Genomic DNA, 24,280 nt, shown 5'->3' on the forward strand with positions numbered 1-24,280 from the left:
TCTTGAGGGTCAAGCAGAGTCTTCTAGTTTTACCCTCCTCCTGAAGTACAATGCTTGGGACAAGATAGGGTAGTGATTCAGGAGTCTCAGGGGCCCTGTCATCTCCTGAGGTGGAGGTAAGAGCAGGAAAAAGAAGACAAGGACACTGTTTGAAGAAGGTTAATGACCTCAGCCCCACCCTAACAAAGAACAAGCTGACTCAGCCTCCTCAAACCATTCCACAAGAATGTTCCCTGGGTCACTGATCTCTTAACTCAGTGAGAGGCCTTGAGTTTAAATGCCTGAACTTTAGATTTCCTTGGAGCAGATAACAGGGTACTGAGGAGTTCCCCCAAACTTCCTCAAGTGTAGAAGGATCTCCTAAGGGAGGGAAGTGGGGTTAGAGAGCAGGAGGAGGCAGGAAGGGACAGTGGCTGACTGAGACTCAGTGCTGGCTGCTGGACCAGAGACACTTCAGGACAGACACTGGATGAGGAAGGCAGAAATGGCAGGGTGTCCGTTAGAGGAGGGCTTCAGCTCTGATGGGTGCTTCTGCCCTTCCCAAAGTCCCCAAGTGGCCATTATCCATACAAAGTGGCCCTCAGATTAGCCCAGGGTCGTTCGTGCCTTAACTCAAGGCCCATCCACATCTAAGATTTAGTGAGAGAAGACAAACTGAATGGGCCAATCAGGTTCTTCTCTTGCAGTTTTGACCTGCTAGCTGTCAAACACAGGCTTTCTCTGAAGAAGAGTCAACTAGAAAACAAAGCAAAACAACACAACAACAACAATAACAGAAACCCACCAGGATTTCTTCAGTGTTCTGCAGGGCTCCTCAATTACTTGATCTTTAAAGGCCATTTTCCCTCTTAAAATTTTTCTTATTGAGATATAATTCACTTCAAATAAAATTCACCATTTTAGTTATTTAAAAATGTACATTCCAGGGCTGGGGATGTGGCTCAAGCGGTAACGCGCTCGCCTGGCATGCGTGCGGCCTGGGTTCGATCCTCAGCACCACATACAAACAAAGATGTTGTCCGCCGAAAACTAAAAAATAAAACATTAAAAAATTCTCTCTCCCTCTCTCTCTCTCTTTAAAAAAAAAATGTACATTCCAATAGTTTTTAGTATATTTCCAATGTTGGGGTTGAGCTCAGTGTATGTGCAGCCCAGTGGCACAGCATTTACTTGCCTAACATGCATGAGGTCCTGGGCACACTGCAATAAATAAATAAATAAATAAATTTGTGCAAGATTGTGCTATTATCAGTATTAATCCAATTGCTGAAGGTTTCCATCACCCTAAAAAGAAATCCCATATCTCCAACCCCCCACCCCCACTTGTCTCCCTGCAGCCACTAATCTGTTTTCTGTCTCTATGGATTTGGCTATTCTGGGCATTTCATATAAATGAAACTATACAGAAATTTTAAAGATCATGGTTATGAGTCAGGATTCTTAATCCAGAGACAATGACCTATAGGGAATGGAGCCCAAAGGCATTATCAGGAAGAACTGCAATGAGATTGTCAACAACTTCAATGATATGAACCTCTTGGAGACCCTCTACCATGGCATCTACACCTAAGGTTTTGATCCATGGCATCTATATGTAAGGTTTTGAGAAGGCCTCTGCCAGGCAGCACTGAACAATTCTTCCTCATAACAAGGGTACTGATGTGATTGCTCAGACCCAATTTGGAATCAGAAAAATGGCACATTTGCCAAATCATTTCTGTAACAGAGTGAGTTGAATCTGAAGGCCAACCAAGCCTTTGTCCTGACACCTGCTTAAGAGTTGGCTTAGCAGACACAGAAGGCGGTGGTGGCATTAGAAGATCACATGGATGCCCCCTGTCATCCTTGCATTGAGGGTACCAACATGTGTGCTGAGGTGCTGAAGCTGCAGATGGATACTCCCTGCATCCTCGTGGGTACACTTGACCAAATGTTTGACATGCTTAACTGGAGATACTTGTCTCCCAAATACATCAAGATGTTTGTACTGGATGAAATTGAGGAAATGTTAAGCCATGGATTTAAGGACCAGATCTATGACATATTTCAAAAGCTTGACATCACTACCCAGGTGGTTTTCTTGTCAGTCACAATGCCCTATGATTGCTGAAGATAACCAGGAAGTTCAGGAGAAAACTCATTCATGTTCTTGTCAAGAAGGAAGGTTTGGCCCTGGGGATGTATCTGCCAATTCTATGTGGAATGAGAGAGAGGAAGCTGGACACACCATTTGACTAGCATGGAACCCTGACCATCTCCCAGGCAGCCATGGTCATCAACATTAAGAGAGAAATTGCATATGGGGCGTGGTGGCACATACCTGTAATCCCAGCTGCTTGGGAGACTGAGGCAGGAGGATTGCAAGTTCAAAGCCAGCCTCAGCAACTTAGCGAAGTCCTAAGCAACTCTGTGAGATCCTGTCTCAAAATAAAATATAAAAAGGGCTGGGGATGTGTCTCAGTTGTCAAGTGCCTCTGGGTCAATCCCCAGTAACAATCCCCCCCCCCCAAAAAAAAGGTAAAACTGAAGCCACAGAGTCCACTGTAGAAGACCTTTTGACTGCAAGGGTGTGGCTATTAACATGGTGACAGAAGACAGCAAGAGGACCCTTCAAGATATCAAGACCTTTCACAACACCTCTACCGAGGAGATGCCACTCAGTATTACTGTCCTCATCTGAGAGGGCTGTTACCTATTCCAGGTGAAGGTTCAATCCTGAAGGGCTAGGAGCAGATGGAGAAGGGGAGGGAGCCAAGGGATGGACACTTTTCATTTTTCCTTTGAATAAATGTCACTTTCTGAAGCTAAAGAAAAAGTGGAACTAATATAATATGGGCCTTTTGTGTCTGGCTACTTTCATTTAACAATGTTGCAAGGCTCATTCAAGTTGTTGTGTACAGCAATCCTTCAGTCCTTCTTATGGCTGAATAATATTCCCTTGGGTGAGTATACCATATATATTTTGTTTTGTCTATTCATTGACAGACATTTGTTTCCACTTTCTGGCTATTATGTAATGATACAAAGTGGCCCTCAGATTAGCCCAGGATCGTGTCCTGATTCAAGGCCCATCCACACCTAACACTTAGTGAGAGAAGACAAATTGAGTGGGCCAATCAGGTTCTTCTCTTGCAGTTTTGACCTGCTAGCTGCTGCTATAGGATCATGTACAAGTATTTGTGTGAACATATGGAATTGCTAGGTTTATATGGCAACTCTGTTTAACATTTTAAGAAACTAAGTGTCCAACAACAACTAAACCATTTTACATGCCCAGGAATAATGTGATATAGTTCAGTTTTCCCATATCCTTGTCAATACTTGCTGTTTTCCTTCTTAAATTTTACTTTATTATAAACCAGGTGCAGTGGCACACGCTTGTAATCCCAGCAGCTCAGGAGGCTGAGGCAGGAGGATTGCAAATTCAAAGCCAGCCTCAGAAACTGCAAGGCACTAAACAACTCAGTGAGACCCTTTCTCTAAGTAAAGTACAAAAAAATAGGGCTGGGGATGAGGCTCAGTGGTCAAGTGCCCCTGAATTAAATCCCTGGTATCAAAAAAATATATATATTATTAAAGCCATCCTAGTGGGTATAAAGTGGTATCTCAAATTGTTTTAAATGTCTATTGGAATATCTTACCTATTTAAAATTGGGCTGTTTATCTTTTTATTTTTGAGTTGTAAGAATTCTTTGTATAATTTGAATTCCAGTCCCTTATCAGATACATGATTTGCAAATATTTTCTCCCTTTCCTTGGATTATCTTGTCATTTCTTAATGGGTCCCTTGAAACACATTGCTGACAAATCTAGAGGAGTAACCACAGAGGGCACACACCATGCATGCAGCTGTCTACAACACCCCTGTCTGAACTTCAAGAGAGAGTCTCCCATCTTGCAAGACCTATATAGAGAGAGTGGGTCACTTAGGCTCTGACACAGCATGCACTGTGTCAAAATTTGCAAATATTTTGCCAGAGAAACCACATGGAAACTAAGAACTCTGTTTGGAATTAAACTCAACACTAGATGCAAACCTATTTCCCTGGACGCATTTTCAAGAGAAAGGCTACTTACTAAGAAGGCCCTCACATAAAAGTAGAAGAAAGTTCCATCCCAAGAGATGCATAAATTCCCACATGAGAAAAAAAATAGCAACATAATTCCTCCAAAAGTAAATAACTCTAAAAACTGATTCCACATATATTGAAGTGGATGAAATTCTGGACAAAGAATTTAAAAGATTGATTGTTAAACTGATCAATGAGTTCAAAGGAGATACAAATAAACAGCTGAATGAACTAAGAAAGACAATGCAGGATATGAAAGAGCAATTTACTAATAAGATAGAGATTCTGAAAAAGAATCAAATAGAAATCTTGGAAATTAAAGCTCAATAAGTCAAATTTAAAAACAATAACAACACCTCAATTGAAAGCCTCAGCAACAGACCAGATCAAGCATAAGAAAGAGTATCAAGGCTTACAGACAAGGTGGACAAATTATCACATTTTGACAATTATTAATAATAATAATAATAAAAACAAGACACTGGGATCAGGATATACGAGATCCCTGAAACAACACTGAAAACCATTCAACATAAAGATTTAGAGGAGGGAGTAGATTACAGGTGAATGGCAAAGAAAACCTATTCAGTAGCCAGGCAATGCTTGTAATCCCAGTTACTCAGGAGGTTGAGGTAGGAGGGTCACAAGTTTGAGGCCAACCTAAGCAATTTAGACAGATCTGTCTTAAAACAAATAGGGTTGGGGATGCAGTTCAGTAGTAGAGTACTTACTTAGCATGTGTGAAACCTTGTGTTCAATCTCCAGTACTACTAAAAACAAACAAACAAAACAACAACAAAAATAATTATATTCCATGAATTAATAGCAGAAAAATTCATTGGGAATGATACGGACATCCAGGTATTTGAAGCATTTAGAACCTCAAATAGTCATGACTAGAAAACAACTCTGTGACATATTAAACTGCCAAAAGTATAGAACAGAGAATATTAAAAGCTGCACGAGAGAAGCATCAAGTTACTATAATGGCAAACCCATCAGAATTACAGAAGATTTCTCCATAGAAATTCTAAAGGCCAGGAGGATATGGATTGAAGTATTTCAAGCCCTGAAAGAAAATGACTGCCTAACTAGATTGCTATGTACAGAAAAGCTATTCTTCAGAATCAGAGAAGAAATAAAGACTCTAAGACAAATAGGACTTTGTGGCACGTGTCTATAATCTCAGCAATTTGAGAGATTGAGGCAGGAGGTTTGCAAGTTCAAGGCCAACCCTGCAATTTTTAACAAGACCCTGTCTCAAAGTAAAAAGGGGCTGGGGATGTAGTTCAGTGGTAAAGTACCCCAGTAAACCTCAAACTCACAAAGAAACCTCTAAGATAAACATAAGCTAAAAGAGTTCATGGCCACTGAACCAGCATTTCAGAAAATGCTCAAAAGAATTCTACACCCAGATAAGGAAGCAAGAAAACATGACCACAAAAGCACAGAAAAGAATAAATCTCACTAGAACAGTAGATTAACAAATGAGAAGCCAGAAAGAATCAAACATTATTATCTCAGCAAACCATCAAACCTCTAAGATGAATAAAGGGGTGGGGAAAGAACACAGGTTATTCAAAACAACCAAAAGAACAATATAATGATAGGAACTAGTATATGTTTTTCAATAATAGTCTTGAATGTAAATGGTCTGAATTCAATTAAACAATGCAGACTAGCTGATTAGCTTTAAAAACAAGACCCAACTCTTTGTTGTCTGCAAGAGACTTGCTCCCCAAGCAAGGATTTATACAGATTGAAAATGAAATGATGGAGAATGATATTCTAATCAAATGGAATCCACAAGAAAACAGGAGTAGCTATGTTCATATCTGACAAAAGAGACTCCAAGCCCAAATCAGAACAAAGAAAGTCATTATATTGATAAAGGGTCTAATCCATCAAGAAGATATAAAAATTGCAAATATGTATGCACCAAATGCACCAAATGTCAGAGTACCAAATTTTATAAAATAAACACTACTAGACACAAACGGAGAGATAAGGCCCAATACAGTAATAGTGGAAAATTTTAATAGCTCACTTTCAACAATAGATAGATCATCCAGGCAAACAAAACCCAACAACAACAACAAAAAAAAAAAAAAATTAAAGTTAAATTATACTAGATCAAATGGACCTAATAGACATCTACAGAATATTCTATGTGACAACTGTAGAATGCATATTATTTTAATCAATACACAGAACTTTCTAAAAACTAAATCATATTTTAGGCCATAAAGCAAGTCTTAACAAAAAAAATCAAAATAACTTCTTGCATTTTATCAGAACATAAGAGAAAAAAATTAGAAATCAACAGCAAGACAAACTGCAGAAATTATACAAACTCATGGAGATTGAGCAATACACTTTTCAATGAGTAGTGGGTAATTGAAGAAATCAGAGGTTTAATTTAAAAATTCCTAGAATCACAAAGCTACCAGTGGGAAACAGAAAAAGTACATATAAGAAGGAAGTTTATAACTGTGAGTGGCTATGTCAGAAAAACAGAGATATTAAATAATAACATAATGATCCTGATGATGCATCCCAAGGCTTTAGAAAAACAAGAACAAACCAAATCCAAAATCAGTAGAAAGAAAGAAATAATAAAGGTCAGATCAGAAATAAATGAAATGGAGACTAAAAGAAAAAAGCAAAGAACTCTTGAAATAAAGAGTTGGTTCTTTGAAAAGATAACCAAAATAGAAAAACCCTGAGTCAAACTAACCAAAAGAAAACAAAGATCTGAATAAATAAAATGAAGATGAAAAAGGAGTTATTACAACAGATACCACTGAAATACAGATGATCATTAGGGAATATTTTGAAGAATTGTATACCAATAAGTTGGAAAATCTAGAAGAAATGGACAAATTTCTATACACCTATGTCCTACCAAAATGGAACCAAGAAGATATAAAAATCCAAATGGATCAATAACTAACAATGAGATTGAAGCAGTAATAAAATGTCTCTCAACAATGAAAAGTTCAGAACCAGATGAATTCACTGCTGAATTTTATCACTTTTAAAGAAGAAATAATACCAAATGTACCTCAAACTATTCCACAAAATAGAAGAAGGAACTCTTTCAAACTCACTCTATGAAGCCAGTGTTACTTTGCTACCAAAACCTGATAAGAAGATTAAAAAGAAAAAGAATAAGAAAATGAAAATGATAGACCAATATCTTGGATGAATATAGATGCAAAAATCCTCAATAAAGTATTTGCAAATTGAATTCAAAATCACATCTTCTGAGGCACAACTTTATCTCCAGTGCTGTGGTCCTGCACATGCTAGTTAAGTGCTCCACTACTGAGCTACATCTACATCTTTGAGGCATAGATTTTTTTTGTGGAGAGGGGGACGTGTACTGGTGATTGAACCCAGGGCCTTGTGCATGTGAAGCAAGCACTCTACCAACTGAGCTATATCCCCAGCCCTGAGGCATAGGTTTTAAAATTTTTTTTATGAAATCTAATCTGTCTATGTTTTTCTTTTGTAGCTATCCCTTTGTTGTCATATCCAAGAAATCACTTCAAAATCTAACGTCATGAAGCTTCGGCTGTATGTTTTCTTCTAAGAGTTTTAGTTTCATTGACGTAGGTCTTACACTTAGGTATTGCATCCATTTTAATTTTTGTATATCATGTGATTTAGTGATCCAAATTCATTATTTTGCATGTGGATATTCAGTTGTCCAACACTGTTGGTAAGACTTTTCTTTCCCCTCTTGAATGGTTCGCAAACTTTTTCTTTTTTCTGTACTGATGATTGAACTCAGACACGATCTACCACTGAACTATACCCCCAGCCCTTTTTACTTTTTATTTTGACACAGGGTCTTGGTAAGTTGCCCAGGCTGGTCTTGAACTTGAGATCCTTCTGCCTCGGTCTCTGGAGTCATTGGGATTACAGGTGTTCACCACCATGCCTGGAAGTTGTTGGCAATCTTTTTGAAAATAATTTATTTTTTTGGACTCTGAATTTATTCCATTGAGCGACATGTCTATCCTCATGCCAGTACCACAGTTCTTACCACTGTAGATTTGTAGTAAATTTTGAAATTAGAAAGTGTGAGTCCACCAACTTTGTTCTTCTTTTTCAAGTCTTTTGGGCTATTCAGAGTCATTTGTATTTACATATAAATTTTAGGATCAATTTCTCCATTGCTGAGTTGGAATATTGCATTGAATCTGTAGATCAGCCTGGGGAGGAGTACCATCTTTATACCACCTCTTCTAATTCATGAACTGGGAATATCTTTTTCTTAACTTAATTCTTTATTTTCTGTTAAGTGTTTTATAATTTTTTGTGTACAAGTCTCACACTTCCTTGGTTAAATTTATTCCTAAGTAGTTAATTCTTTTTCATTGCTATTGTAAATAGTATTGTTTTCTTAATTTCTTTTTTGTATTATTTCTAGTGTACAGAAATATAACTGAGTTTTGTGTTTGATTTTGAATCCTGCTGCTTTGCTGAACTCATTCATTAGTAGTTCTACTTTGTATGTGTGCATGTGTGTGTATTTAGGATTTTCTTTTACGTGTGTGTGTGTGTGTGTGTGTTTGTGTGTTAGTTACTGTGGATCAAATCAAACCTAGGGCCTTATGCATGGTAGGCAAGTACTCTACCGCTGAGCTATATCCCCAGCCATTTCTTATTTTGAGACATGGTCTTACTACATTGATTAAGCTGGCCTCCAACTTTTGATCCTCCTGTCTCAGCCTCCCAGGTAGCCTCCCAAGGTGTTACAGGAATTCACTGCTATAACTGTCTTAAGATTTTCTATATGCAAGTTTTTACCATCTGCTAATAAATAGTTTTGCTTCTTTTTTCTAAAGTAGATTCTTCTAAGTTTCTTTTTCTTTCCTAATTTCTATGGGTGTAACTTTTAATAAACACAATGTTTGATTTTTCATAAATGCCCTTTATTAGGTTGAGGAAGTTTCCTTTTATCTTCATTTTGTGTGTGTATGTGTGTTTCTTTTTTAATCATGGAAAGGGATTAAGATTTGTCAAATTTTCTGCATCAAATGATCATGTTGATGTTTTCCTTCACTATTTATGTAGTATCCTACATAACTGACATTATTCCAAGTTTTAGTATCTAATAACTAGTAGCATGACTGATCAGGACACTATTGAACCACAACACAAAGAAAAGACCACGAACTCCAATTTTATATCAAATTAAAGCAAGCTTATATTGTGTTCACAGAGAGGGCTGGCCAGCAACTGTCTCACCCAGTGATTGTCTCACCCAAAACCAGGCTAGAGAATAGACCCCAGCTCTGTAGGAAAAAAGTTTCATAGCACAAAAAGTTACAAAGTGGGAGGGATCTTGAGAACTCAACAGGATTCTGGCAAGCATAATACAAAGGCAAATAGCAGGTTAATGATCTATATGGCTTAATATTTCAAGGTTGGGAGTAGATTGAGATTCTAACATCAGAATTTATGAGGTGCTGTTGAGGTTTTAGGGAGGGTTGTTATCTGGTCAAAGAAAGCCAGGCATGGGTGAGTTTGGAATTGAACAAGATTAGCCATCAGAGTATGGTCAGGCCAGATAAATATCTTACTAAAATAGAAATAAACTTTTTATAACTTTCTATCTTAGGATAGAATTAGGTTGGTTTTATCATTCCCCTATTGTCTTATGTGTCCCTTTCAAATCTTTGATAGAATGGAGAAAGGTTGCTGAAGGAATTTAAATCACTCTGGGGATAGTCTCCAACTTTCCAGACCCACTCAAAACTGGCCTCCTTGATCTGACCTGACTTGATTTACCTTTCTATACTGACTGTCTACCTCTGGCTTCATTTCCCCCTTTTTAATTATAGGAACTTTTTACTGCTGTAAGAAAAAGGGATGATGCTCGTTATGGCTGCTTTGGAGCTGAGAGGGGGTGATGTGAGGTGGGCAAACACCTTAGGAGTTCCCTTTTAGAAGTCAGGTCAGATTGAAGTCTGGTTAGGGAAGAACAGGTTGTAAAGTCATCTGAGGAGGGGTGCTTCTATGAGAGAGAAACAAAAAGACATGAGTACAAAATAAATATTGTAGCATCTGGAACATGTCAATATTTATCATGAAAATAATATAAATTAATAATTTTTCATTAGGAGATGTGAGGGCTGAGAAGTTGACCCCAAAATGAGGCCAGAGTGGACAAGGCCTTCATTTGGGAATGTAAATCTTTAACATCCCCAGATTTTTTTTTTTTTTTAAAGAGAGAGTGAGGGGGAGAGAGAGAGAGAGAGAGAGAGAGAGAGAGAGAGAGAGAGAGAGAGAGAGAGAGAGAATATTTAATATTTATTTTTTAGTTTTCCGGCGGACACAACATCTTTGTTTGTATGTGGTACTGAGGATCGAAGCTGGGCCACACGCCAGGCAAGCGCGCTACCGCTTGAGCCACATCCCCAGCCCCACATCCCCAGAATTATCAGGAATGCAAACACAACATTGAATATGTTACAGATGTCCATCCCCATAAGATGTAGTTAAGCTACTTAATGTCAATTGATCTTGGAAAATTTTTACTGGATGACCTCTGTGTCTAGTAGAGAGCCCTTAATTTCTGCTACTTGGGCTAGATAACCATGTTAGCAATTATTAATTCTACTTGAGTAGGAGGTCAGGAAGATCTGTAGACCTTAAACTACTAAAAACTTCTGACTTTGCAGTTTCACTTGATAGTTATTAGACATCTCTTCCTAAGAAACTCTCTTTGTAACCTCCAGTCTTACTTATTTTGGGGGCTAATACAAGTGTATATCTTAAGTTACATTTAACTACTATATATATTTTAATGTCCAGGAATAAATGACTATTTTGTTTTTAACTGTTTTTGCTAGGTGTTTAAGATGAAGCAGGTCAAACTGACTTTTGTTCTTATTTATTGTTAAGAGTCAGCTACCCATGGAAACCACTCTTAAGGGAACTTGAGAGCAGCTTTTTAGTTCTGCTAGTACCATTTGCACTAGGATGGGTCCAGGTGTTGCTGACCATGTGACTTTCCTTGGAAGCATCAGGGATGTCTCCCTTCTCCAGTGACCCTCCTCATCATAGCAAGTGTACTGTTTGGCTTTCTATTTTCCAGTGGTATCATTAATCTCCCTGATTGGGAGGTTATGTAGTCCAGAGTTACAAAGCTCTTTAGAGAAGTTCCCTGTTCCCTGGATTCAGGCTGACTCGGAGAGCAAGAGCCAGATATTGGTTTTCTTGGCCCTTTTAATTTAAATTTAATTTTAAGTCTTGATCTTAAACACCTAGCAAATCAGTCTCGCCAGTCTTAAATTAAGAGTACTGGGCTTTGGGCTGTGGCTGTGGCTCAGTGGTAGAGTATCATCTAGCACCTGCAAAGCCCTGGGTTTGATACTCAGCACCACATAAAAATAAATAAAATAAAAGTATTGTGTCCAACTACAACTAAAAAATAAGTATTAAAAAAGAAGTACTGGGCTTTAACTTTAATGTCTATAACTTTACAGTCATTTACCCTTTTTTTAAATTGGGGTTTGAACTATCTTATCTGTCCTGTAGGTGATGGCTTATTATCTTAAATTAACCCAGGTTGCACTACCTCTGCAAAACATTAACAGTCAAACTTTAGACAGTTTATAAGGAAAATACAAAACAAAATCAACATGAGTAAAAACATATTTAGTTTGTGTAATAATTATCTTGAAGTTTGGCTTAGTTATATATTATATCCCCTGTTTGAGATCCTAGTAGTCTTTTTTTATATATATATTTATTTTTTAGTTTTCGGCGGACACAACATCTTTGTTTGTATGTGGTGCTGAGGATCGAACCCAGGCCGCACGCATGCCAGGCGAGCGCACTACTGCTTTAGCCACATCCCCAGCCAGAGATCCTAGTAATCTTAACAACAAAAATAAATCCTTTGAACATAACTTTAAATGAACTGAAGTCTGGCCTACTTTGGAGTCATTCTGACATGTACTAATGTGGGGGGCAGAGCCTTATCTCAGGTAAGGTGGGGCTCTTCATAAATCTTTACAAATACATCTTAAGTAAAGTATTCTGGTTTTGAAACTGATCTTTGCTTCTTAAATACCCTTTTACAAAGTTTACATATATTGTTGTTTGAGTGCACATGAATATTAGCTAACACAATATGATAGTACATTTAAAACACAAATTAAAGAAAGGCTGAGAACTTTTAACCTTTTGTGGAAAAGTAGCAAAATTCTTTTGTGTTTTACAATATTAACCTTTACAAAGGCTTTCATTAACTTAAAAATACATTTAAATTTTATGCCAGTGTAAAAAATAACATAAAACTTTATATGTTTTATTGATAACAGGTCTAGTTATAGAACATTAAATGATATAAATAAATATCCAATATGTTATTCTTATAAGCCTAAAATTACCATACAACTTGAGTGTGGAGAACACCAGCTTGATATAATGTTCTTTTAAAGCTTCTACCTTAAAGACTTGGGTATCTAAAAGATATGGACACATTTAATATACAAAGAAGAGTAATAGCACCACAATTACATTGATGTTTTATATTAATCAAGTTTAGCTTTTAATGAAATAACATATTATAACATTTCAAAATAAAAGTTATTTTAACCATAGTTGTATAATCTTTAATTTTTTCAAGACTATTTGCTCAAAAAACAAAGCTTGATAAACACAATGTTATGGGTAAATTAATGTTTTAAGAAATCCTTGTCTTCTTAACACATAGATTAAACTTTGGTTTATATCAATACATTAACAGTTAACTTTAGGGAAAAAAACCTTGAATAATTTTGACTGATTGTTTCACATACATACATAACTAACTTACACAGATCTTTTTATCACTTAGTTAAACCCTCTTATTTATTTCATAATATAAAGACTTTCTTATCCAGAAGCACTTTCTTTTCCCTCTATTGAATATAGTTTCTGTACCTAGAACCTTCTAATTCCTCCTTCTTGTCTGTCAACTCCCTTTTCTATTCACATTCTGAAACAATCCTTGTAAATTTCTGAATTTGGGCAGATTATTTTATTTTAATAAAAAGAAATACTTTATGTTATTTACAGTACTCTTAATCAGAACATTTTAAACCTTTGGGCCTTTGTATTTAGAATCACATCTGTTTACCATTTCATGAAAACACAATTTTCAAGTATACAGAATTATACCTGTTGGAAATTTAAATTCTTAGTAACATTTTCCAGTGATGACAAAGCAACTTTAAACCCTTTTTAATCTACCAATTTATGAAAACATCAATAATATTACCCAAGGGAACTCAAGGAGGTAAGCGTACTTGATGGTATATTTAACAGTTGGTATTTTAACCTTGTAAATTAATCAGATGTTGAAAGACATTTATGAGTAATTCCATGTCAAATCTACTTTACTTGTTTTTACCAAGATATCAGATAAGCGTATTAAACAGTATTAGCCAATTTTCTGTTGAAGAAAATTTTTAGAATCAAGGGATATTAGACATTTTATAGACATCAACATTTTATTAGTTCTTTGATCATCTAGAAAGATTTGTGAATAGAGTTTAATTTTAAAGACATTTTTACTTTTATCTGTTTACACAATTTAAATTGAACCATTTTAAATCATGTGAATTAAAAGTATTTGGATCCATTTTTTTAAAGAAATTTTTATGAGCGCTCATTTTCTATCTGCCAATCTTGATATCATGTACATGACATATGGACACACATACACACACATGGTCAGACAACACAATGCACAGTGTGCATACATACAAAAGTAAAGGCCTTGTAGCTTTTCGCAGGTGAATCTCCATTGCAATGTTACAGATGTTTAAAAACTCTGTAATTGAATAAAAAAATAGAACTGATCAGAAAAACATTAACCTAGGTGCATAGGACGAAAATCAAAGAATATGGAATCTAAGAAAAACGAGTCCTAGAAAAAATGACACAGCAGGTAACTATTTTAGTAAAGTACTACACAATTTACTTTTTGGTTTAGTTTAGTTTGAGTTCAGGTAAAAGACATTTTTACTTCTTTTTCCTTGGGCCTGAGATAAGTCTCCTGAGCTTGAAGGCTTCTTCAATTTGCATCTCAGTGTAAGTCCTGGCTTAGGTTTGGAAGGAGCTGGGGGAAACTGCTATTTTGAGCGGAAACCTCATGCCTAAGGCGTTTTAACCACTTTTTTTTTTTCCTAGTTGGTAATTGGACAGATTTGGATGTCAGAAAATTATTGTACTTTACTTTCTATTACTTTTGAGAACAAAGCTACAATGTTAAGCTCCTTACTGAGATAAGCCACTGGCTGTTGAGCAGGTCTGTTTCCTTGTGTGACCATTTTTAGAGTTATTCTTCCTCTCTCTGTGACAGGTTAAATCTTGCTCCAAGGCCTGTTCATAACTCAGGGGGAGTAAACCTTTTGGCAATAGGCTGTTCAGATATTTCTAAGAGGTCTAAGGTAAGGGGTGAGAACAGAAAAACTAGCACTTGTATTCAAGGGAAAAATTGACCTCTTGGCTCCCTACAGAGAAGCAGGAGAAGCATACCTGGGGCATTTGAGACTAAAGGTTGGCTAAGTAATAGCATAACATCTTTCCAGGTGAGGTCAAACATCTGGCATAAGTTCTGAAATATCTCAAAATAAAATACATTGAGTACATCTGATCACAGAAACAGTAATGGGAGACTTTAATCAGGCTTATGAAGGCTCTGTGGGAACAAAGGGAAACTGGATGTTTTCTTACTAATTATCCCATATTTTTCTTTTAGTCCTACAATCTGAATTGCTAGCAGTTCTGATCGTCAAAGGAAGGGAGGGAAGCATCCAGGAGGGAATGGATGGGGGTGGGGGTCCTCCTGAGAGTCCTCCTATGCTCACACATTAGATTACAGGCAGCACTTTTTGCATCCAACTTAGTTTTTGACTGTTAAGACTCCTTATTAATTATCTTATTTCTGACAAACCAACTTTCAACTGCAAGATTGCATAATACTTCAGAAAACCATTCAAAGACCAGATTGTTACAGTTAAACATCATCTTTTTAGACACGTTTACATCAGTAGGTGACCCATTCAGACAAGATCATTTCCAAGAAACAATCTATAAGATCAACACACTATTGCTCAGGTCTTAAGGGCCAGAAACAGATACAAACAAAACACAATGACAAGCAAACAGAGAGGATCCCCAAACCATGACCAACAGATGGGAACCTTTAAAGCAGACCAGATGGGGGAAAATCTCCCCAATTTCCCAACTCCCACTTACCTGTGTCTCCTACACCAGTGGTACCAAAGATGTCCCCATGAGGGGACCAGATGCTCCCACAAAGGGGAACCAGATGTGTAAAATCAAGGATCTTGGTGTAGTGACTTTACTGCATTCAGATTCCTTTTTCTCAAAGTAGATGAAGGTGGAGCCATTTTTACAGTGCAGGGAAGGAAGGTGGGAGTTCCCTGAAGCAAAAGGGGTTTCAGCAGCTGCTGGGAGTCCCTCAGTCCCTCCCCTCACTTACAGGAATAGCTCCTCTGGTTCAGTTTGACCTCAGGCACATCTCCTAACTTTCCAGTAGTCAGCTATCAAAAAGTTCACCTTACATCCTTGGCAGCAGGTACAGTGGCTTGGAGTGCCAGGCCTTCCCAAGAAAGCGGAGCAGGGTCTGCTCTGCGGTCCCACCTGGGGTGCCAAAATTTGTAACCAAAAGTTCGGTCCCTGTCCTTAAAGGCAATTAATGCCAATTTACTAATGAAGACACAGTTTTGAGAAAAAGGAAAAAGAAGGTTTATTGCTTTGCTAGCAAAGGAGAAACACAGGGGACTCCTGTCCCAAAGGCTATGACCCTCTTGATCAGGAGGGACAAGGGGTTTTAAAGGAATTTTTTAAGAGTTACATTTCAGTAGAGGTTCCCAGGGCGCCCTGATGGCATGTTATTTCACTTGTTAATTCGGGAGATATTCATTTCCCAGATCCCCAGCTGGCATCTCCCTCCTGCAGTGGGTGTGCTCAAGGCGGCCAACTGTGGGGAGGAAAGATAACACTGTCTTCCTAATCCTGAAGGGGGGTAAAGTTTGTCAAAGTTCCTTAAAACACAGCTCAAAGGAGTGTCAGGATTACTTGCCTTATTATCCATTTTGTTGTTCAGTTACTTAAGTTTATACCAGAGAAGATACACAACAAAAAGGCAGGAAAAAAACATAGAACACAGAATGAGACACAGGGGAACAAGAGCCAGGTGCCAAAACCCAGGGAGCAGTGCAACCTCTTGCTAATCCTCCAAACAGGAGTGCGTATATGCCTCTGCAGACATCTCTCTGTCCCTATCAGAGCAGAGGACAGTGCGACACTTTGCTACTGTCCTACACAGGAGTGTGTATTTGTCTGGCCAGACATCTTATTGTCCCCAGAAAAAATTCCTCACCAGACCAATACCAGAGGACAGTGAAACAATTCGCTACTGTCCAAGACAGAGTGTGTATGTGCCTCGCCAGGCACCTCACTGTCCCCAAAAGAGATCTCTCTTAAACCCAATACCAGATGTTATGGGGGCACCACTTACCTATGGAGGCTCCTCCACTGGATACTTGCTAGTTGTTTTACTGTGTCAGTTCACTCCAGCGATTTGATGAGCCGAAGGCACAACCAGGGGCCTTGGAACATCTCAAGGTGCGCACCCCCTGGGGTGGCACTCCAGCCTGGAGTCCCAGAGTGAGGGTCCAGCTTCAGAATATTGGTGGTCTGATTTTGCTGGGGCCACCAAACGTTGAACCACAACACAAAGAAAAGACCACGACCTCCAATTTTAAATCAAATTAAAGCAAGCTTATATTGTGTACACAGCAACTGTCTCACCCAAAGCCAGGCTACAGAACAGCCCCCCAGCTCTCCAGGAAAAAGGTTTTACAGCACAAAAAGTTACAAAGTGGGGGATGTCTTGGGAACTTAACAGCTAACAGGATTCTGGCAAGCATAATACAAAGGCAGATAGCAGGTTAATGAGCTCCATGGCTTAGCATTTCAAGGTAGAGAGTAAATTGAGATTCCAACATCAGAATTTATGAAGTGCTGTTGAGTTTTAGGGAGTGTTGTTATCTGGTCAAGGAGAGCCAGGCATGAGTGAGTTTGGAATTGAACAAGATTAGCCCTCAGAGCATGGTCAGGCCAGATAAATATCTTAATAAAACAGAAATGAACTTTTTACAACTTTGTGATGAGATGGCTCCCCATCTTAGGATAGAATTAGGTTGGTTTTATCAATACTATATTCAAGAAACTGGGGTTGGGGAATCACTCTATAACTATGTGATAAGAATGCACATTGTAATATAAAATTCATCTATATGTAGTAGTTAGCTGCAAGAAACCATTCTTAGCTTAGGAAAATGGTGTTCCAGGTTTCAATGTAAACTACTAGCAACCTTTAACGTTTCATGTGGTAAATATCTAATTTCTATTTTCAAGCTCTTCCACCCCAGCCTGACTCACGAGGTCTGTAGTATTTTTCTCCAATCACTGATGTGACCACTAATATCATCAATTCTTGCAATCCTCTGATAAAGTCTGAAATGTATCGTGCATTCATTGCAGGAGCATGTGCCTACCAAGGTGAGATTTTGCATGACTTTGGAGTCAGTCTTGGCCATCTCTCTAATTCCTAGTCTGGTGATATCTCAGACTATCACCTGTACACCATTTTGGGGGAGAGTGTAACTGGGGATTTAACCCAGGGACACTTTACCTCTGAGTTTAATCCCCAGTCTTTTTTATTTTTTATTAAGTCTGAGTCTCGTTAAATTGCTAAGGGCTTCACTAAGTTGCTGAGACTGGCCTTGAATTTTCAATCCTCCTATCTCAGCCTCCTGAGTTGCTAGAATTATAGGTATTCACCCTGGCTATATTCCGTGTGTGTGTGTGTGTGTGTGTGTGTTGCTGGGTATTGACCCTAGGGCCTTGTGCATGCGAGGCAAACACTCTCCCAACTGAGCTATATCCCCAGCCCTAAACTCCATTTTTACATGTTGAATCATTTTTGTGTTCCTGGGATAAATCCCACTGGCAATGATATATAATCTTTTTAATATGCTGCTCAATTTGGATCATTAGGTTTTTTTTTAAAGATTTTTACATATTCTCATAAAGGATATTAGTCTTAGTTTTTCCCTGTAATATCTTTGTCTGGCTTTAGTATTAGGGTAATCTTGGTCTTCTACTTCTTGGTAAAGTTTGAGAAAGAGTGGTATCTATTTAAAGTTTTGGTAGAATTTGCCAGTGGACTCTTAGTCCTCTTTAGAAGAGCCTACTAAGTTGTCAAGCTTGTTGATTTTCCCTCTTTTCAATTTTTAGCTGTTTTAGACTAGATTCTTAATAGTTCTAGGCTGTTAAGTAATTTAAACACAAGTCTAGTGTCAGGTTCTATTGACATCATAAAATATTGCTTCTTGCAAGAACTTTAATTTCACTTTGTAATAAATTGTCATTGTAAACATGTTTTACATTACAGCAGAGATTGATAGGAAAGGAAGATGCTAGTGTGTTGTTGTTTTGCTTTGTTTTTTGAGATGGAGTTTCACTGTGTTGCCCAGGCTGGCCTTGAACTTGTGGTCTTCCTGCTTGAGCCACTGAGTAGTTGGGATTACAGGCCTATGCCTCAATGCCTGGCTCAAGATGCTAGTTTTTAAACAAAAAATGTTTGAGTGGAGGCTCTTAGGTGAGTTCATTAGTGAATATTTTTGTGTTATGATGTGTGTGTGTGTGTGTGTGTGTTTTATTGTGGTACTGGGAATCCAACCGAGAGCCTTTCCTCATGCATGTTAGGCAAGTGCTTTACCACTGAGCTCCACTGCCAGTCCTTCTATGGTGTTTTATTACACATCATCATAACACTCTGGATTCAGCTAACTAATAATTCAAAAAACTTATTGTATTTGAGAACTACAAAAAAAATATGTGGTACTAAGATCAATACTTTAATGAAACAAAACGTCCACATACAAACTCTAGAAATCAACATGCAGGATGTTTACAGAGAATGATTTGGGAATACACATCCATGAATACGAGCTGGGGTTGTGGCTCAGCGGTAGAGCGCTTGCCTAGCATGTGTGAGGCGCTGGATTCGACCCTCAACACCACATAAATAAATAAATAAAGGTGTTGTGTCCAACTACAACTAAAAACAAAATATTTAAAAAAAAAAACAAAACACAAAACATCCATGGACAGGAAAGGGATGCAAGACTGAGCAAAGGGGGAGGGGCCCAACAAAAGCCCAGCAAACCCAAAGGTCACATGGTTCAAATTGCCCTGCTTTGAGGCAAAGTGGCTGGGCCTGTATGCCTGTAGTGACCACTTCTTGGATGCAATCTGTCCCTGGAAGGAGGGGAGGCAGGACCCAGATTTGGGGCTGTCTCCCACCCACACTCCAGCAGCTGGGTGGGTAAGTTCTTCATTCCTGGAGGGAATCTGGGAGGCACCTCACAGGGTCCACTCTGCAGATCTGAGTGTATATGAAGAACTTGGTGTCTGTTTAAGTGTTGGTCATGAATCAGGGAAATGAAATCTACTTGATAAGTGATGTTGGAACCATTGATTGTAACCATGGGGAACACACATGGATTAGACTGTTATCTCATCTTACCCGACATTAATTTCAGATAGACTAAAGAATTGAAAGAAAAAGGAAACAATACACCTAATACTTATCAGCTTGAAGGAGAGGGAAATGCAAGTAAACTTAGATGATGCCAATAAAATGATTAATAAATTTGATCATATGAAATAAAAATTTTAATTAAAAATTTTACACAAAATTAAAAGGCAAACAAAACTGAGAACATGTTTGCAATGAACACACGAAAATATTAATGCCTATTAATTTATATTTGATTGGTTCTTTGTTATCCTATCCTTCCCTCCCTTTCCTTACTCTAGCTTCGGCCTACAGAGACCATTGAGTTTCTGAGTTTGACTTATTTCACTGAGGACAATACGGTATTCTCCATTACCATCCATTTACTGGCAAATGCCATAATCTCATTCTTTTTAGAAAAGTGATCCTGCAAATAAAAAAGAGAAACCCAACACTTATGTTAATTAAAACTACCATGATAACTAATTAGAACAATTTAAAAACAAACAAAACAACAATAACAAAAACCCACAACGAGCTACCACTTCACACCCGTTAGGACAGCTATGATAAAACCAAACAACAGTAGTGGAGTTGGGTCCGTTGCCCCGGCTTGGAACGCACGCGCGTCCACGCGGTTTCACCGGTCCTTGGCCAGTTCGTGCCCACTCGGTCTCCGCCTGCCTCAGTTCTGGCTCGCTGCGAGGCCTGCAGTATGGCCCTCACGCAGATCTACTGCTCAAACCAGTATTCGAAGAGCACTAGGAGTACCGGTATGCCATGTTACCCAGAGAACTTTCCAAACAAGTACTTTCCAAACATGTCCAAAACCCATGTCATCAATGTCTGAAGAGGGGTGGAGGAGACTTGGTATCCAACAGTTGTCAGTGCATGATTCATGAGCCAGAAACACATACTCTTTCTCTTTAGATGGCCTCTTCCAAAAGAGCAACAAAAATGAAGTGTATCTGGGATCATCAATTAAATCTTTCACAAATTTAATGTATATGTGTATATAAGGTAGTATTCAGTGAATACTTGAAAAATGTATAAATTATTCATCCAGACCTGTGCATGACCTGCATTCTTCACAACAGAGCTCAGTCAAATGCAACTACAAATAGGTTATTGTAAATTGTTTAAGATAAAATTTCTTCTAGCAGGGAGCCATAGTGCACGCTTGTGATCCCAGGAGCTCAGGAGGCTGAGGCAGGAGGATCTTGAGTTCAAAGCCAGCCTCAGCAAAAGCAAGGCACTAAGCAACTCAGTGAGACCCTCCCTTTAAATAAAAAAATATAAAATAGGGCTGAGGATGTGGCTCAGTGGTCAATTGTTCCTGAGTTCAATCCCCAGAACCCCCATCCCAAATTCTTCTAGTCAGTTTTTCTCTTAATATCAATGCCTGTTTGATATTACCTGTTATTTTTATTGAATAAAATTTTTATGTAAAATAATAATAAAAATAAAACAAACAAACCTCCAGCAAACAAAAAGTGTTATTGAGGATGCGGAGAAATTAGATCCCTCATGCATAGTTGATAGTAATTTAAAATGGTACAGCTACTGAGGGAAACACTGTGGGAATTCCTTAAAGAATTAAACACATGTGATTACCATATGATCCAGCAATTCCAGTCCTGCAGATATATTCAGAAGCATTAAAAGCAAGGACTTGAACAGATATTTGTAATAAACATAGACAGCAGCATTATTTATAGTACCCAAAAGTAGAAGCTACCAAAATGTTCATTGGCAGATGAATGGATAAACAAAATGTGACATACAATGGACTATTATTTGGCCTTAAAAAGAAATTAATTCTAACATATGCTCCAATATGGATAAATCTGGAAAATATTATTATGCTAAGTGAGATAAACTGAATCCAAATAGCTTGTATGATCTACCCATTTATCTGAGATCCCTAGAATAGTGACACTTATAGAGACAGGAAGTAGAGCCATACGGGTAGAGGGAAGGAGGAGATGATGAATGGGCAGAGTTTCTGTTTGGGGTGATGAAAAAATTCTGGAGGTGGATGGTGGTGATGGTTACCTAACAAGGGGAAGGTACTTTATGCTGCAGAACCAGACATTTAATAAATCGTTAAAGTGGTAAATTCTATGTTAGGTACGTTTACCATGATAAGAAAACCCCAACACATCCGTGCTGAAATGTGAGCAGGCAAAAAATGTAAACAGGTAACTCAAAAAATAAAACAACAAAGTGACTTTTAGGCATATAAAATATTAAATTTCATAAATAACAGTAATTTAAATCAAAAGATCAAGATATAATTTGTCACCTCTAAAACTGGAAAAAATACTTTGTACTAATATTCAATTACAGTATTAGTATTTATGTATTCTCATAACAGGCAAAAATTTGTACAAGCTTTCTGGAAAGCATCTTGCAAATTATGCAAATGGTACTTTATTTTTATTAGTGCTTTTTATTTTTTATTTATTTTTAAATTTTTTTAATATTTATTTTTTAGTTTTAGGTGGACACAATATCTTTATTTTGTTTTTATGTGGTGCTGAGAATCGAACCCAGTGCCTCACGCTTGCTAGGTGAGCACGCTACCACTTGAGCTACATCCCCAGCCCAGCGCTTTTTATTTTATTAATTATATACAGTAGTTGGGTTCATCCCAACAAACTCATTCATGTGTGGAAATTTATTCCAGTTCATGATTCATCTTTCATCCTTCCCCTTCTCCCCTCGCCTCTTCTCTTCTCCTCTCTCTACTCTAATAGATTTTCGCTTCCTTGTTTTATTAATTTACAATTGATTGGTTCTTCCATATAATATATATTTCATTACTTATAAAATTTAATGTTTTATATATGTATAAGTCACTTTGTTGTTTTGTGTTGTGAATTGCCTGTTTTATATTTTTGCCTGCTCACATTTCAATGTGGATGTGTTGGGGTTTTTTTTTCTTTTCATACATATATAATCACGATTTCTTAATCCATTTATCTATTGACAGGCATCTGAGACTTAGCTATTGTGAATTGTTCTGCTATAAACACGAAGTGGCTGTACCATGACAGTATGCTGATTTTAATTTTGGGAAAATACCAAGGAGTGGGATAGCTGGGTCCATCCCCAGTTTATTGAGGAATCTCCATATTGTTTTCCAGAGTGGTTTTACTAGTCCACAGTACTACCAACAACTTTCCAGCATCGTTGTTTATATTTTTCCAGCAGTATCATTGTTTATATTATTTTTTTGGTTTTTTTTGGGGGGGTGGGTATTGAACTTAGGGGCACTTGACCACTGAGCCACATCTTCAGCCCTACTTTTTTTTTTTTTTTTTTTAATTTTCATTAGCAGCCTTGGAAAGAGAAATTCACATCAGAACTCAGAGTAAGGCAAAGACCCCAACAAAACCCAAAATATCTGTTTTTTCCTTAATTCTTTATAACAACTTTATAATTAACAACTTTATAACTCCCTATGGGGAGGGGCAATTCCTAGGATAGGTTACCTTAGCAACAGGTTGGAGCAGGGGCAAGTTCTTGATAAGGGTGGAGCTCTAAAGAAATTAACATTTCAGTCATTTCATTTTTTATATCTGACCCTTGCCTATCTGCCTGTCTAATTCTGGCTTCACCAGGAGCTGAAATAAACATTCAGAGACGAATCAGCTTTGTTGGCAAGGCAAGAATTTTACATCTACTCAAAGGATGCACAAGCAGTCAAAATTGAAATCAGGTGCAGGCAGTCTGCTCAGCTTTATCCCTGACACAAGGGTGATTGGCTGCTGTCCATTGGTCCAAACTGACCACAAAGTCTTTGGCGTAAATAGCCACTAAAGAAAGGGACACTTAGCCAGGTCTCCTTGGTTGGGACTGACTGCACTGTCTCCTATTGGGTTATTTAAAGAAATACACCTCAAGTTGTCCCTACCTGCCTTTGTTGCCTTCTGGTGGGAAAGTCCTGTTGGGTTGAATGCCTTTTGGTCTATGGGTGCTGGGTTTGTTGTCTCCTTTCAGCAAAGAATTGAACAGGACACAGAGATAGAAAGCAAGAAGAAAGTTTATTGAAGAGAGAGAAGAGAGATACAAAGATAGACTTCTCCAAAAACAAAGGGCCCCAGAGCTGGGAATCCAGTGGGGAGTGTTGGCCTGTTCTCTTTATGGTCTCTGGATGGATTTCCTCCTTCCCTTACCTCCTCTTCTGTCCACTATTATTGATTGGTGCCCCCTCTGTCCAAGGATCTGTTTTTGTTTTTCTATTGAAAAACACTTAGGAGCACAAGCATGGAAGTGTCTGCCTGACTGGATCCCCTGTGTGTGTCAGCGAGCACTTTTGTCAAGCAGGAGATGATCTCATCAGAAGACCCCTCTCCATGCTCCTTTGTTCTAGCCCTGTCCCCGACCTCCTTGCCCTCCTAGCCATCTTGCCCTGGCTGCCTAAGCCCCTCTATCTCTCCCTAACCCTAACCCTCACTTTGTTCTCATGCAGTGGGAAAGTGTTCGGGTTGAATGCCTCTTGGCATGTACACTTAGGAGAAAGTGAAGGCTGGGGAAGTACAGATTTTAAAAAGATAGGCAGCCATTGAAAGAAATTGGC

At 38.1% G+C, this 24,280-nt stretch overlaps 1 pseudogene; it reads left to right on the forward strand.

The window, feature by feature from the left end:
- The first annotated feature begins 1,307 nt into the window (after positions 1-1,307).
- LOC114093220 (eukaryotic initiation factor 4A-I pseudogene) lies at positions 1,308-9,994 on the forward strand (annotated as a pseudogene).
- Positions 9,995-24,280: the final 14,286 nt, after the last annotated feature.

Source organism: Marmota flaviventris, chromosome 8, assembly GCF_047511675.1.
Source record: "Marmota flaviventris isolate mMarFla1 chromosome 8, mMarFla1.hap1, whole genome shotgun sequence".
NCBI lineage: Eukaryota > Metazoa > Chordata > Mammalia > Rodentia > Sciuridae > Marmota > Marmota flaviventris.